Source organism: Cyrtonyx montezumae, unplaced genomic scaffold (genome assembly GCF_038088225.1).
Source record: "Cyrtonyx montezumae isolate F1298 unplaced genomic scaffold, pur_monq_1.0 scaffold_21, whole genome shotgun sequence".
In the NCBI taxonomy this organism is placed as follows: domain Eukaryota; kingdom Metazoa; phylum Chordata; class Aves; order Galliformes; family Odontophoridae; genus Cyrtonyx; species Cyrtonyx montezumae.
In genome coordinates, this window is record NW_027071948.1 from 4991707 (window position 1) to 5005851 (window position 14145).

Below are 14145 nucleotides of genomic sequence, written 5' to 3' on the forward strand. Positions count from 1 at the left end.
AGTTACAGGAGCTGTTGTGGCTTTCAGAAGACTTTTATTTAGCAAAGGGGGAAAGAGGATTCAGGCAGAGAAGTGTTCAGGGAGTTCCCTCCCTCTGCAAACTGTCCCAAAATATTTAAGGAACAACACTAAGGACATTTGTCCTGTTATTTCCAGCTGTGAACTGATGGGTTTTTATTTCAAAGTGAGACCCCATGTTTATCTGAGTAAGTGTGGTAATGAATGTGCTTTTAGGGGTACTGAAATAGTTCTAGGACAGGGTATTTATTTAATTCTGTAGTAAATACCGTCTGACTTCTTCTGCTCGTCTAAGTCTCTTTCAGCATGTGTCCTCAAGTGACATGCTGGCTGTGCTCTAGCATTTATCCTTGACCAGGGGCTTCCAAGCCTCAGTGCTGCTTTCACCTGTGAGAGATAGAGGATTTTTCCTTTCTGTGTACAACTCCAGTTTTCTGCACAGTGCTAGTTACTCTTGCATACATTTCTGTGCATCAGCATCAAGTAATACGTCTGCAAGACCAGATTAACAACACAAATGTATGTAACATGCTAAGCTTTATGCTTTCATATAGATAAAGATTTTAACACAGACAGGGTGAAGCAGGGCTCTGGGAGTGATGATTAATCTGAACCCTTTTGTGAGTTTAGGCAAATAATAAACTCCTAATTGAGGAGTTTGTCATCAGTGGTGTGGTCTGGTTGGAGGCCTGTAACTAGCTGTGTTCCCCAGGGATTGGTGCTGGGTTTGGTCTTGTTCAACATCTTCTTCAGCAATGTGGATGAAGGGATAGAGTCAGAGTCTACCCTCAGTAAATTTGCTGGTGATACAAAGCTCAGAGAAGGGGCTGAGACACTGAAAGGCTGTGCTACCATTCAACAAGACCTGGACAAAGTGGAGAGCTGGGCAGGGAGGAACCTGACGAGGTCTAGGAAGAGCAAGCATAGGGTCTTGCACCTGAGGAGGGATAACCACACGTACCATCAGAGATTGGGGGATGACTTGTTGGAGAGGAGCCCTGCAGAGAAGGACCTGGCTGTCCTGGTGAACAACAGGTTGGCTGTGAAGCAGCAGTGCACCCTGTGGCCAAGAAGACCAGTGGCATCCTGGGGTGTGTTAAAAAGATCCTGGCCAGCAGAGCGAGGGAGGTGATCCTCTGCCTCTTCTCTACCCTGCTGAGGCTGCATTTAGACTATTGTGTCCAGACCTGGGCTCCACAGTTCAAAAAAGACAGGGATGTCCTAGAAAGAGTCCAGCAGAGGGTCACAAAGATAGTAAAGGACCAGGACCATCTCCTGTATGAGGAACAGCTGAGTAAACTGGGTCTTTTCAGCCAGGGAAAAGACTGAAAGCGATAAACGTTTATAAATATCTAATGGGAGGTGGAAGGCAAATGGGTGAGGCCAGGCCATTCCTGGTGGTGTGTAGCTACAGGACAAGGTGCAGTGGCCTAAAACTCGAACACTGAAATTGCATCCTAGCATGTGGAACAACTTTACAGTAAGGGTGATGGAGCACTGGAACAGGTTGCCCAAAGAGGTGGTGGAGCGTCCTTCTATGGAGATATTCCAGACCCATCAGGATGCCTAGCTGTGTCCCACTGCAGGGAGCTGCTTTAGCAGAAGGTTGGACATGATGATCTCCTGGGGTCCCTTCCAACCCCTGTGATTCTGTAATTCACATCTCTTCAGGGGTGTCTTGAGTTTTAATCAGCATTCACATGAGAGCTAACTTTACCAGTGTGAGTGGAGGAAATTGGTGGTCTCTGTTGCTCTTCTGCCCCCTCTGTTTCTGTACCGTGGAGTCCCACAGTGCTAGCACACCAGGCTCTGAGGGACAACAGCTGAAATACAGATGTTTCCCTTCTACTGATAGTGGTGGTGGAGGTTTTAACTTGGACGGGTAAAAAAAACCAAACACGTAGCTAGGTTGTTTTTCTCAACAGATGTGAGTCAGAGCTCTCATTAAGACCCCACAACACTTGGAGTAAAAGGAGTAAAGCATGTCTAAACAGAAGCATTGGTACAGTCATGCCAAAAGGACTGGAAGATGGGAAGTGCTGCACCTTCCATGGGGCTTTTGTTTTGTAACTGTTTAGAAATGAAAGGTGCCAATGGAATTTCTCAGCTATTGATAAAAATAATGGTGCCATAGCTGTTCCTGGTATCAAAGGAGACGAAGGTGAAAACAGTGCTAATGCAGAAACAATGGGCAGTATTGGTTTACTGTGCTGGAAAACAGTAAAGCAAATGCTCTCAAATACTAAATAGCAGCATGTCTCGAATCTTAATCTGGGATTAATTATTCCTGGATAATGCAGCTTCAGATGTTGTAAAGAGCGTTCACTTGGGAAATGCCACTGCTATGAAAGTTGGGGGTTGGACTCAGTGATCTCTGGAGGTCCCTTCCAACCCCTGCAATTCTGTGGAACTGTCATTTTCTAGGGGAGGATGTCACTTCTAGGGAAAATTATTTCCCAATTGGAACAAATTGTTCTTTATGAGAACGGAATGCTTCTATTCCTATACATATTTTCAGATTGACTGTGAAATACAAACTGGAACCAGTGACTGCTCGTGATGTTCAGTCCAAGTTCCCATCAGGAACAAAAATGTGGATCTGTTTAAAACTTCATCCCTTCTTTCTCAAACGTGCTCTGAGGACCTTTCATTTTTAAGGTCATTCCTATAAACAAATCCCTCAGGTTTATGAGTAGGCCTTCTTAAAGATGGAGAAGCTATTTGCTGGCTGAAGCAATTTCTTTCTTTGCACAGCACTGCGTTTTGAGCGTAGAACTGGAGCTTTGGGCCTTTCAGCAGCTAGACTTTCCAGTAGCTGCTAAAACGTCTTATAAACGTTTTTATTGTTCTCAGCAATAAGGAACTGTTTCTCGGATGCACTGCTCTTTTCTATTCCAGCACACCCCTCAGAAATATTTAGATAAGTTTATCAAATAGATACACAAAAAGAGGAAGAAGTTTGGCTACGGTTGCAAAGCAACGAGTGGAAAAGCTCGAGGTGCGTTGCAGTTGTTTCAGGATGAAACTGCAAACCTTCTACTTGCCTTCTGCTGGGAACAGCACCTTGCTGAGTCAGGGGATTGAGGTCCAGAGCCATTGCTGGGTCCCTGGTGTGAAAGGAACACAACATCTTTGAGAAAGCCCATTGTACCCTTAGGAAGGGTATGGAACTAGGGAGGTAAGGGAGCGGTTTACCTCTGAACTCCACCAAATGAAGGTTTTCTCATAGGACTGTAGCTTGCTGTATCCTGCTGAGATCTTGTGGCAACAGAGGAATTATTCTAAGGTTCTGATATAATAATCAAAATATTTCCTCCAAGGCAGCGATTGTGCTTTGCCTCAAAATAGAAGATAAGCACGACCTTATCTGTTGGTAAGGACGCTGGGCACAGGACTTGGACTCAGTCCATAGGGTCTCTTCCAACGTGGGATATCCTGTTGCTCCGTGTCTCTGCTGATTGGTAGCAGACTTACACATTTACTCAAATGCTGTAAGAAGAAGGTTCAGCCCTGCAGTGAGATGTTGCAGTTTGGTCTTTCTGTTCAGGACTGTCACGATGGCTCCTGTGCAGTCTTCTCGTGAGCTCTTTCCAAGAGGAGAATAAAGACATGCATGTCTCGCTGTGTTACAGCTGTCTGTTGTTGTGTTCTTGTGTTTTTTTTAATCACAAGGCTGCTCTGCACGCCTTTAATCACAGTGATGTGAGGGAGGAGGTGGAAACGGCCTGAAGTACAGGCGGCCCATTACTTTCATTTCAACATCTGTTCTTCCTGTCTGACCCCATCAGTCGCTCCCGCAGCCCCGTGAGCAGCTCAGGATGTCCCTGGCCTGGCAAGAGTGGAAGCACAGAGCATAGCTGGAGGAGCAGGAAGCAGTGCGTGCATCCTGCAGGGCAGTGTGTCTCAGTGGCAGAACACAGGGATGCTGGCTTTCCTCTGAGTCAGCCTGAGTCACTGTGCCCTCAGGAGAGCTGAAGTTGAGCACTGAAGGTCTCCGTGCTGTTGTAGCCATAATTCACTTTTATTTCTACCTCCAGAATAATTTTTTTGTGTGTGTGGATGATGCTTGCTCTTTTCCAAGAGTAAATCGATTATGTGAACAGTTCAGGAATGGAGAGGGGTCATTCTCTAACTTGCTGTAGGGTTTCTTTGCCATGTTTCTATGTTGGAAGCAATGGAAAACTGAAGCTCTTGTTGGGTCTCCTCTTTCAATACCAGAACATTTCCTCAGACTAAATTAGGGGCTTCTGTACTTCAGTAGTGCCGAAGGGGCGGGTTTGGCTGCAGTGGGAAATCAGGAAATTACTTGAAAATTAATAATTCCTGGAGTAAACAGCTGTTGTGCTTCTGACCTAACACTGCAGGGCCTACAGCTGCCCCTGGGTACAGGAAATTCAGCACTGGAAAGGGAAGGTATCTTCATAGTGGCATTGTGAAAGGATGGGGAAATAAAATATGGGTTTACTTTCTATGTACTACGTGTCTTGTATTCCTTTTTCAAGAGATAAGACAAGGTTTTTTTGTGGCTCTGTGTGTATTTAGGCAGCAGTCATCTATTAAATGCACATGCAGATATTAAGATCTACATATTAGACTTTAAAGTGAGAGCGTGCTTGGCTGCGTTCCCATCTGACAGAATTACTTACTGTGGAATCACAGCTTCTGCAGGAGTATGAAGCCTTGCTGCCAGAAATGTCTTTCACTTTCCTTTATTGAAGTCCATCAAATCTCTTCATTGATTTCTATGGCCTTAAACAGCCACACTTCTCTGCTGGCTTTTGTTTTTGAGTCTCTGTTCATCTGTTTTGTCATGTCTGTCAATGCATTCAGTACGTGAATCCAGAAGCTTTCCGTCGAGCAGCTGCCAGAGAATGGGAGCACTGGAAGATGAAGTTTCTTCCCTGTTGTGCTCCTGCCTGTAGAATATTACGTGCACAGATGGGAGCACCTGTCAGATGTGGAGAAGAGAGGTTATTGATTCACAATCTTTAACAGTGTGTGAAGTTGGAGATGTTGAGCTAGAATAAGTGATATTTATGTGAGCACTGGAGATGGGGCTAGATTTTCAGCCGTACAACTCAGCAGTCAATATACACGAGCTTTCACAAATGCTGCAGCCTGTGGGCATAGAGGCAAGCTGAAATGTTTTATGATGTGTTAAACAGGCATGCAGAGCCAGTGCCTCTGGCAATGCAGTTGTCACAGCGGAGAGAGCAACTCTGAAGTAGTAGCTCCCAACCCAGCCAGGGAATGGAGGTAGGCTGAAGCAGTTCTCAGAGGCCCAAAATGAACTGGTATACAGAGATGAGAGGTGTAAGTGTGTGCACTTGCAGTGCTTTCATCTGAGATCTATGGCCGAGCTGCTTTTGTCTTTCATGTCATTTCCATCCCTCCAGAAGAGACTGAGCAGAGTGCTGGGAGCAGGAAAGGGGAAGAAGGATGTCCATGCAGTTCTGTGTAACAGCGAGGTGATGTATGTGTGATGCCAGCACTTCTCTGTGATGTTTCTGTGTCTGTGGTTTGATACTGGTGTGACTTTATTTCCTCCTTTTATCAGTTCAGAACTGCCATTGATTTTCCTTCATCCTGTAAAGGTTTTCATTAGAAGCCCCTGAATTTGGGCCTCGGGACACAAAGGTGTGATTCGTTATCTTTTTGGAACTGAATAACACCAGCTGTTGTCTCTACGTGACATACAACGGTGTGACTCAGAGTTAAATATGGGATGCCCACTCTTTACTACTTTTAAACCTGTGGATGACCACCATGTATTTAAAAAAGAAATTATAAGGTTGCTGTAGGTTTTCTTAGGTCAGGAGTGTTCTTATAACTGGAACAGTTAAATAAGGAAAGCAACACAGCATTGGAGCCAAAAGAACTTTCTTTTTTAAAAGGAAAGGTGACTATATGCTCAGCCTCATGTTTTGGTTTTTTTTTTCAGGGGATGGTTTTTCTTAATTCTTCCAAAGCCATTCCCAGCTTTTATGGTGAAACGATATGGGTAAAACAAACTGTTTGTCATTAGACACCTACATGTCTTCACAGTTTTAAATGTGTTGTGTTTGAATGCTGAAAATACACCAGGAAACATCATGATCCATACGTGGCTGATATGGCACCTGCCTGGGTTTGCCTGGAGCTAGGTGGACGAGGACACAGGCAGCACGTGGGGGCAGCCTGCTCCTCCGTAGTGTAATGGTGTCTTGGAATAAGCTTGTGGAAGTTCTCCCTGTCAAAAAAAAAAAATGAAATGCATGTGGATGAGTATGTGAGCAATAAGATCCGTGGCAAAATTCCTATTTCAGCTCTGTTTTTTAGGAGAAATTCCTGATGAAGGAATGTGGTTTCTTTTTCCTCTTAGTGTACAAATTCCCAAGTATAAGCAGCATCAAGAAGGAAGTGGAAAGATGAACGAAAGCTTATGGAAGGAAAATAGCTTCAAATAGGGTGCAGAGTGATCCTGGTGAATGCAGGGAGGGGACAGTGTGGATGTTCCTGGCCCTGACACATTTCATATAACTAGCAGTCATTTTCTCATAGTATTTATGGGTGATTGCACATTACACCCATTTACTCGGCACTCCACAGCCACCAGAGGGAGCAGGATGTTTGCTGGTGGGGCTCTGCTGGAGCTGCAGGACTGGATCTCACCGCTCCCCAGCACCTGTAGGAAACTGAGCAGACTGCTATGCTGTGGGCAGGTCAGGTCTGGGGCTGCAATGGCTCTTGCCATGTCTCCCAGCAGCAGCATGCTTTTCCACCCTGGCTGCATGTTCAGATGGGTATGAAAACACATGGCTCATGGGGGCTTCTCTGGTAGGTATAAGACATCTTTCAGCAGCAGAAACCATTAGTTTCCTTTTGGTTTGCAAAATCTGGATTCTTTCACATTATTCCACTGGCATGGTTGAGTATTGTACTGTAACCTCTTAAAATGAAATACAGTGCTGCTGAATGTAATAAAGCATTGTTCTCAGCTGCATTGAATGCTCTGTCTAGTAGAAATGCCAGACTGATAGTACTACTTCAAACATTTCTGCCAAATGTTGACAGTATTCATTCATTTTATTTTTTCAGGAAAAGAATCCATTATGTATAATAGCAAGGGAAGGAAGAACAACAAAGAATGCCAAAAAATGTAATGAATGTTCATCATAACTAAAACATTGTCTGGATTCAGGGCTTGGTTATTCTCTGAACTACACCATAAATCACTTATGTTTGGTTAAAATGAAATGATGACTTGAGAACGAGAGGGGTGGAGTCCCAGCCTGTGTGGAGGGTGGACCTAAAGGGATGCAATTTCACTGGAATTCGTGAACAGAGACCTTATCTTTGCATTGCTCAAGCTATTGCACGAGATGACTTCTTGTGATACTGGTTTGTCAGTAGTAACTCAAGGGAGAGAAGGGAAAGCAGTTGAAATGCAGGATTTCCCTATCGTCTGGGTAAGTTTATTCATGCTCTAAATCAGGAACAGTTTTGTGTTTTGCTCTGTATTCTCAAGACCTGCCTTGCATAAACTAATTCTAGGAGGCAAAGGAGGATGGCATAGCTGCTCTCTTGGAGGCCTGCTCATCACCTTCATGGCCCCAGCTCACCTACACATCAAGGCACCGTTCTATTCTTAAATTTAAATATTTCAAAGACCATGCCTTTTAAAATGGGAATGCTGAAACCTTGTGAGGTGAATGTCACATAACTGTTCAATATGGAACAGTGGAGGAGCTGAAGCTCTGGGTGTACACAGATTATCCAGTAGATCAGGAATGTAAATAAGAATTGCACATTTTTCCTTCAGTGCCAACACTATCTCTAATCTATAAATGACTTCATTCACTATTAGTAGTGAATTAGGAGTTTTTTTCTTTATTAGAATGTCATTATCTTCTTGGTTTCACTGAATAAGAGGATTCTGGTAGCTTTGAACATTGGCATTGATTACACCCCTACTAAGAAGTTACCTTCAAGCCATCTTCTCAACACAAAGAAAACCTTGGTAATTGAAGAACAGGAAGCTAGATTGCTATTTGCAGGAAAGCAGACGAGGTTCTTGCAAAGTATAACCTGTGTCAGAAGAATCCACACGTGTAAATTTAGCAGATTTTCATGGTATGCTTTGATAAGATAGTTCAGACCATATGTTTTAGGAGAAGACTTGGGTAACTCAGAAAACACTACTGCCCTACTGAAATGTTTCATTAAAAATGTAAGAACTAACAAGAGAAATATCTGCTTAAAACCTGGAAACATTAAAATTTAATTTAAAAAAAGGAAATAAATTACCAGTTGAAGTTACTTTTTGATTTTAGCTTTTTTTTTTTTTTTTTTGCTTGAAAATGCTTTATTGTACTGGACACTTTTGGCTTCTCTATTTCTAGTCTGCAGCCATCCCATTTTCCCTAAAAATATCTTCTTGCTTATAGCACAGCCTGAGAAAATGGAGAGAATGGAGCATTCCATGTATTACCACGTGCACAGTATTTTTACCATTTTCATCTTCTGTGCCATTAACTTCCTGAAAAATTTACAAGAGCCTGAAGCAAATATACTTTTTCTTTCAGACTCCATTCAACTTTGGGATTTGAGAGGCAGTGCTTATCCCATTTTTGTGAGGTCGGTTTATTTTTATATTAATACAGAAATTGACATCAGACAGTCCCAAAAAATGGCAATGGCTGCGAGCTGCAGCCTGGCCAGAGCTGACATTAACACCCATTAACTTCAGTAATGTTCCCCAGGGAGTCTGTCTTCCTTTGGTGATGTTTCTCAGCTTTCATATCTGAAACGTGACAGCCCCAGAAATTCTAGAAGCCTGTATTAACAGGTGTATGAAGGAGATCACCCAAATGAAAACTAAACAAACAGAACAGATACACCTTCTGGCAGTCACCCTTGCACAACTGCATCGTACGGCAGCGTGGGACCTGGGTGCTGGAGCTGTGCAACCAACCCACCTCCATCTCCCGGTGCAAGGAGTCATGGTTAGTGGGCATGCTGGGGATAGGCTGATGGTTGGGCTGGAGCATCTTGGTGGTCTTTTTCAACCTTTATGGAAACCTTCAGGAGCACTACTGTTTAAAGCTGCTGTAGTGCCAGCGTTTAGGCTGAGAAGGTGTTAATGCAGTAGAGATAAGTGATTGCTGAAGCAGTGATGAAAGCTGGTTATTGAAATAATTAGCATTGGTTATCAGCGTGTTTTTATAAAGCAAATACAGAGGTGGTGTGATGAGGCTCCAACTGCTTCCCTGCTGGGGTTGCTGCACTCGTTGATGTGATGGTACCTGACATTTTGCCTGTCTTATTAACAAGGCGAGTGAAATGTCAGAAGCCATTAAGGCAAAGTACAGTGCATTCCCTAAGGACACTGTACTTCTGTATGGCCAGAGAAACTTGTAAGAGGATTGAAAGATCCCTTCAGAGCAAAGAAGTGAATGACCAGGATCACTTACCATGAACAGTAGATATTTTAGTTATACCAGATCATCAAGTCCAACCCCGTGCTGCAGGGAGCTGCTTTGCAGCAGGGTTGAACTCAGTGATCTCTAGAGGTCCCTTCCAACCCCTCCAGTTCTGTGATTCTGTGGTCAGTAAATATAATGAGTTTCTGTTGTCCTGCAAACATTTTTTGCCATACAGCAAAGTGTACACGGCCTTTTCAACATGTGCATTATGCTTACAAAGTGAAAATAAGAGGGGATTGCTCCCCATTGGTTCAAGGATCTTTGTCACCATTTCCTTTTGTTTTTCTCTTCACGTGGCTATAAAACAACCTGGGACATCTTGAATTTCTCAGGGGGGGTTGATTTGTGTGACACAGAGCTGAGAGAGCCAACTGATCTGCCCACAGAGGGAGCTCTGCAGAGGGGTGTAGGGCCAAACTTTCCCTTCTTCCCAACAGGCTGCCTGCTCTCAGATTGGTTTTTGTCTTTTAAAGAAACTGCATATCCATTCAGGTACAGGCGTGTACTCACAAGCATATTTGCACTCCCTTCTATTTTCATCACAGTGGAAGATTCTGCTCTTCCTTTTTGGCCTCAAGTCCCAAGCTGTTTGTTGCGTCCCATTGCACTTCTTAATGCTGCATGGACCCGGGATTCACTTGAGGAACAATAACCTGGAAGATGGGGAGGTGCACCTCAAAGGGCAGTTTCCAAGCTGTTTTGACCAGTCTGACCTTTTAAGCACTTTGTTGTATTTCTGGTGAAGTATTTTTATGGTGAGGAGCAACCTCACCATAAATAATTCTTTCCATTATCACTCATGTGATGCTTGGAATTCCCACTGACACAAACATCCTTCTTGCACGTTTAAATGTGCAGAGTGTGTGCAGCAATAGCCAGCATGGTGCATGGGTGAAGGGAAGCAATTGCAGATGACTGCCTTGGTGTCTTTTCTCTGAAGTAGAAGAAAATCTCACCTGCTTTTCCCACTGTGCTGAGCTCATACCACAGCACAGCCAAGGAAGATCACTGACAACACAACCTTGCTAACAACACAGCCAAGGAAGGCAGCTCACAGTGCCTTTGTGAGATCTCTAAGCAGACCGAGGAGTTGTTAAAAGGCCTGCAATTAAGGTAGTCGTGCCGTTTGTACGTGCAGCTGTTCCCTTGCTGAGTGTTTATTTGGTTTGAATTTGTGTAAGGTCTTCACGCATGCATAGTCTTCTTTGGTTTGGAAAGGACGTTCAGCCCATTAATGTTACAAACTTAATGAATTGGAGTCCCTTTTTACTCTGTGCTGAGTAAAATGAATGGAAGGACTTTTATACTCTATATTATGTGTGTATCGGCGTCAGCAGTCAACTGTTTTAGTTACTTGCAAGTCCACTTGCTGTCAATTTGAACAAAGAATTATCCAAAGTGTTTCCTACAGAGTATAAGTAAGAACAATGTAAGCCCTGCTAAAACAGTACACATTTGTTTCCTGTATATTCCAGAATCATTTCTTGTTTTCCTTCCTCTCTGGCATTTTCTACCTCCATTTCCCACCACAGACACCACTTGTACTCCACCCTCTGCTCAGCTGCACTGCACAGGGACACATTCTGCTCCTGGGTGCTTTGATGGAGGGTCACCAGTTGCTCTCTAGATTGTGAGCACACAGTTTGGGGGAAATCAGTTCCCCAGTCCCATATTCCTGTCTTTTTAAGCATGTGTGCTGTGTTAATGATGGCAGTTGGGTTAAAACTCGTGTTCTACTCAGCTTTTCACAGGAGCTGAATTAAACTTAGGGCTTTTCTTGGCAGACCCACCTGTGAACTTGACCAGACTGGTAGTGTCTGGGAGGATGCTGGAGTCCAGCTTTACTTGTGGCTTTATTATGTGTGAGAATGGCCATCCCAGGTCCTACCCACCTCGTCCCAAATCGATCTCGAACCTATTTGGCAGTGGGTATACATCAAGATAACTGTCTGACAGCTCAGGAGAATTTTCACTTTTAATTACCTTAAATTTGCTTTACAGTGTGATAGTACTGGACCAGCATGCAACTGTGGCAAGCAGAGCTGACTGCAGTGCAGCATCTGGATACCAGCTCCTTGCTGGGGGGAAGGAACTGTCATTCACACAGGTCCTTCCTCTGTGAGTGCTTTAGTGATGGTAAATGGTTGATAGTGACCACATGTCACTTCCAGCCACATCATCCCTGGGGCGGGTGACGGAGGTGTTCTGAAGGGTTTAGGCTGCTCTCGTTTGGCTGCTGGGCTTCAGTGTCTCAAGTTTTCAAATTCAATCACTGCTGCTGTCACGCTGATTAATATTGATGTAATTTCCCTCCCAGCTGATGGCAGCAACAGCTGCAGCAGGAAGGACTGGGCAGGTATAATGCAAGCTTCGGTTCACAGTTTCTATCATTCTTTTGTAAGACAAGGGAGTATGCCCACTTTCTCTTTTGTGTTTGTTTTTCAGTCCTTTTTAGATCAGGTGGAAAACTGTCCAAAGTTGTCTGCATTCATAAAAACCCCCTGTATGGTCATAGCAGGGGAAGGTATTTCTCACACGAATAACTGAAACCAGAATGATCAATATCTGAGTAAGAACGGAATTCCTTCTCAGGGGTGTTGTTTGGCACTTGATTTCAGTGTTTAATTGATTAACTAATCGTCAGTCATTCAGGTTTGAACACTGATTCCCAGGACATGTTGCTTATGTCTGATTGTTAGGAAAACCCTTTGCAGGGGTTACATGCACCTGGTACAGCAGCCTGGGATGTGACGCATACCTCAGCTCAGCAGAGCATAAGCCTGGAATAATAGCTTCCTCCACAGAAAAATGTGCTTAATTAGCTGTTCACAAATACGAGTGAGAACGGATAATTTTCTATTTCAGTCTCTCCTAAGAAATGATTTCTTAGCTGAGACATCTTAATCCTTCCTGTGTGTCTGCACTATGACTGTTCTTTGCTCTTTCTTCCACTACCCAAATTGCTTTAGGAAGTTAGGAGCACTCTTAAGAGGAAGGCTGGAAGTTTCTATGGAAAAGATGCCAGTCTTTCTCCAAAGCTATTTCTTACTGTAATCGACAAGCAGATGAAATGTGATTTTTTGTTTCCTACAGCTTGCCATGCTGTAGTACTGGCAGAACTCCACAGATCCAGGGCTAGAGTGGCTACTCACTCCGTTGTTGTATTTTAAAGGTTTCTCTTAGTGATAGACGTTGTAAAATAATAATAATTTTCTGAAAAAAGGGTAAAGTAGGGCAGTTCCAGTCTGCCCTGGCCAGGAGATTGTTGCCCTGTTTGTTTCACAAATGTGATTTTTTAAACCGACCTTGTTTGTCCTTGGTTTTTTGGGGACAGCACTTTCTAATTGGGAGCCCTGTGCTTTTTCAGCACTGTATGAATTTAGTACTGGGAATATTCTTGGAACACAAGTAGAAAGCTGTGAGGGCTTTGCCTGGGAGTAATCAAGAAACATATGTTCTTTTACACTGCTGCCAAATGAAGACAAGCAGAAGTTCCTGATGTGCATTATCTATTGTGAAATGATTTAACGTTTCCTCCACAAAAATCCAAATTTGATAAGCAATGGCCAATCTATAATTCAGTGTCCCAGTTACTGCAACCAAAAGATACGACAGATTACGCAGGTAGGATGAAATCCAGATCCCAGGAGTTGCAGCACACAGCAGGTGTGCAATTTGGCTCCTCTGTCTTCATGCAAGCAAGAAATAGAAGCTTGATTTGATCCTTGTGTTTGCTTCCCTTCTCAGGTCCTTTATAACAAGGGCGGTGAGGTGCTGGCACAGGCTGCCCACAGAGCCAAGCTCAGGCTGGAGGGGCTGTGAGCACTGCTGGAGCTGTGGGTGTCCCTGCTCAGTGCAGGGGGTTGGACCTGATGGCCTTTAGGGTCCCTTCCAACTCCAACCATTCTATGGTTCTGCGATGCTGTGAAAGCTGCTGGTGGCTTCTTGCAGGAGGATAGTGGTCCATGGGGCACAAGAGGGTGCTGTGCGCTCAGCAGACAGCAGCTGGGCCCTTCCTATAGTCATATAGGTTACTGTATCTGACATACAAATGAAAGATTAAAGAGGTAAAGCTTTAATATCTCATTAGGTAGAAGGCTTTTCAGAATCTCCTTTGTGCTGTGCAGAATTGCCTGAGATGTCTGGCAAGGGAGTAAAGCTTCAGAAAGATTAAAGAGAATTTAAAGGGAATAAAGGGAAACAGATGAGATGCAGAAATAAGTGATAGCCAAGGAAGGAACGGACAGAAACTGACAAACTGAAATGCGAAATGTTACGCAGAGAAAAACAGGTCTGGGAGAAACACTCAGAAATCAGAGGAGGACAGAGGAAGGTGTCAGACCCCAGCAGGTGCTGGCAGCAGCAGCACTGCAGCCCCTCGGTGCTGGCACCTTGCACTGTCTGCCTGCCTGCTCTGAGAGCAGGGCTGGCTGCTGGCAAACCTACAGGATGCCCAGCCCAAAATAAGCATTGTCAGTCTCCTGCCAGCCCCTCTGCAAACACCTCAGACAGAAAAGCTTGCAGATTCTCTGGAGACATTGCAAACTGCATTCAGCATAGCTGTGCAGGGAGGGGTGCTTACAGTGCATCTCCCATGTCAGCAGGAGCACACACGGGCAGCAGGAAGGTCCATTTCATAGAGAAAGGAGTTTGAGCAAGTCAG

The 14145-nt window shown here is 44.1% G+C and overlaps 1 long non-coding RNA gene across 1 annotated transcript in view; it reads left to right on the plus strand.

Moving 5' to 3' along the window:
* LOC136049712 (uncharacterized) overlaps positions 1-14145 on the plus strand; it is a 134030-nt gene that overhangs the window by 24614 nt on the left and 95271 nt on the right. The gene's annotated exons all lie outside the window — the stretch shown is intronic.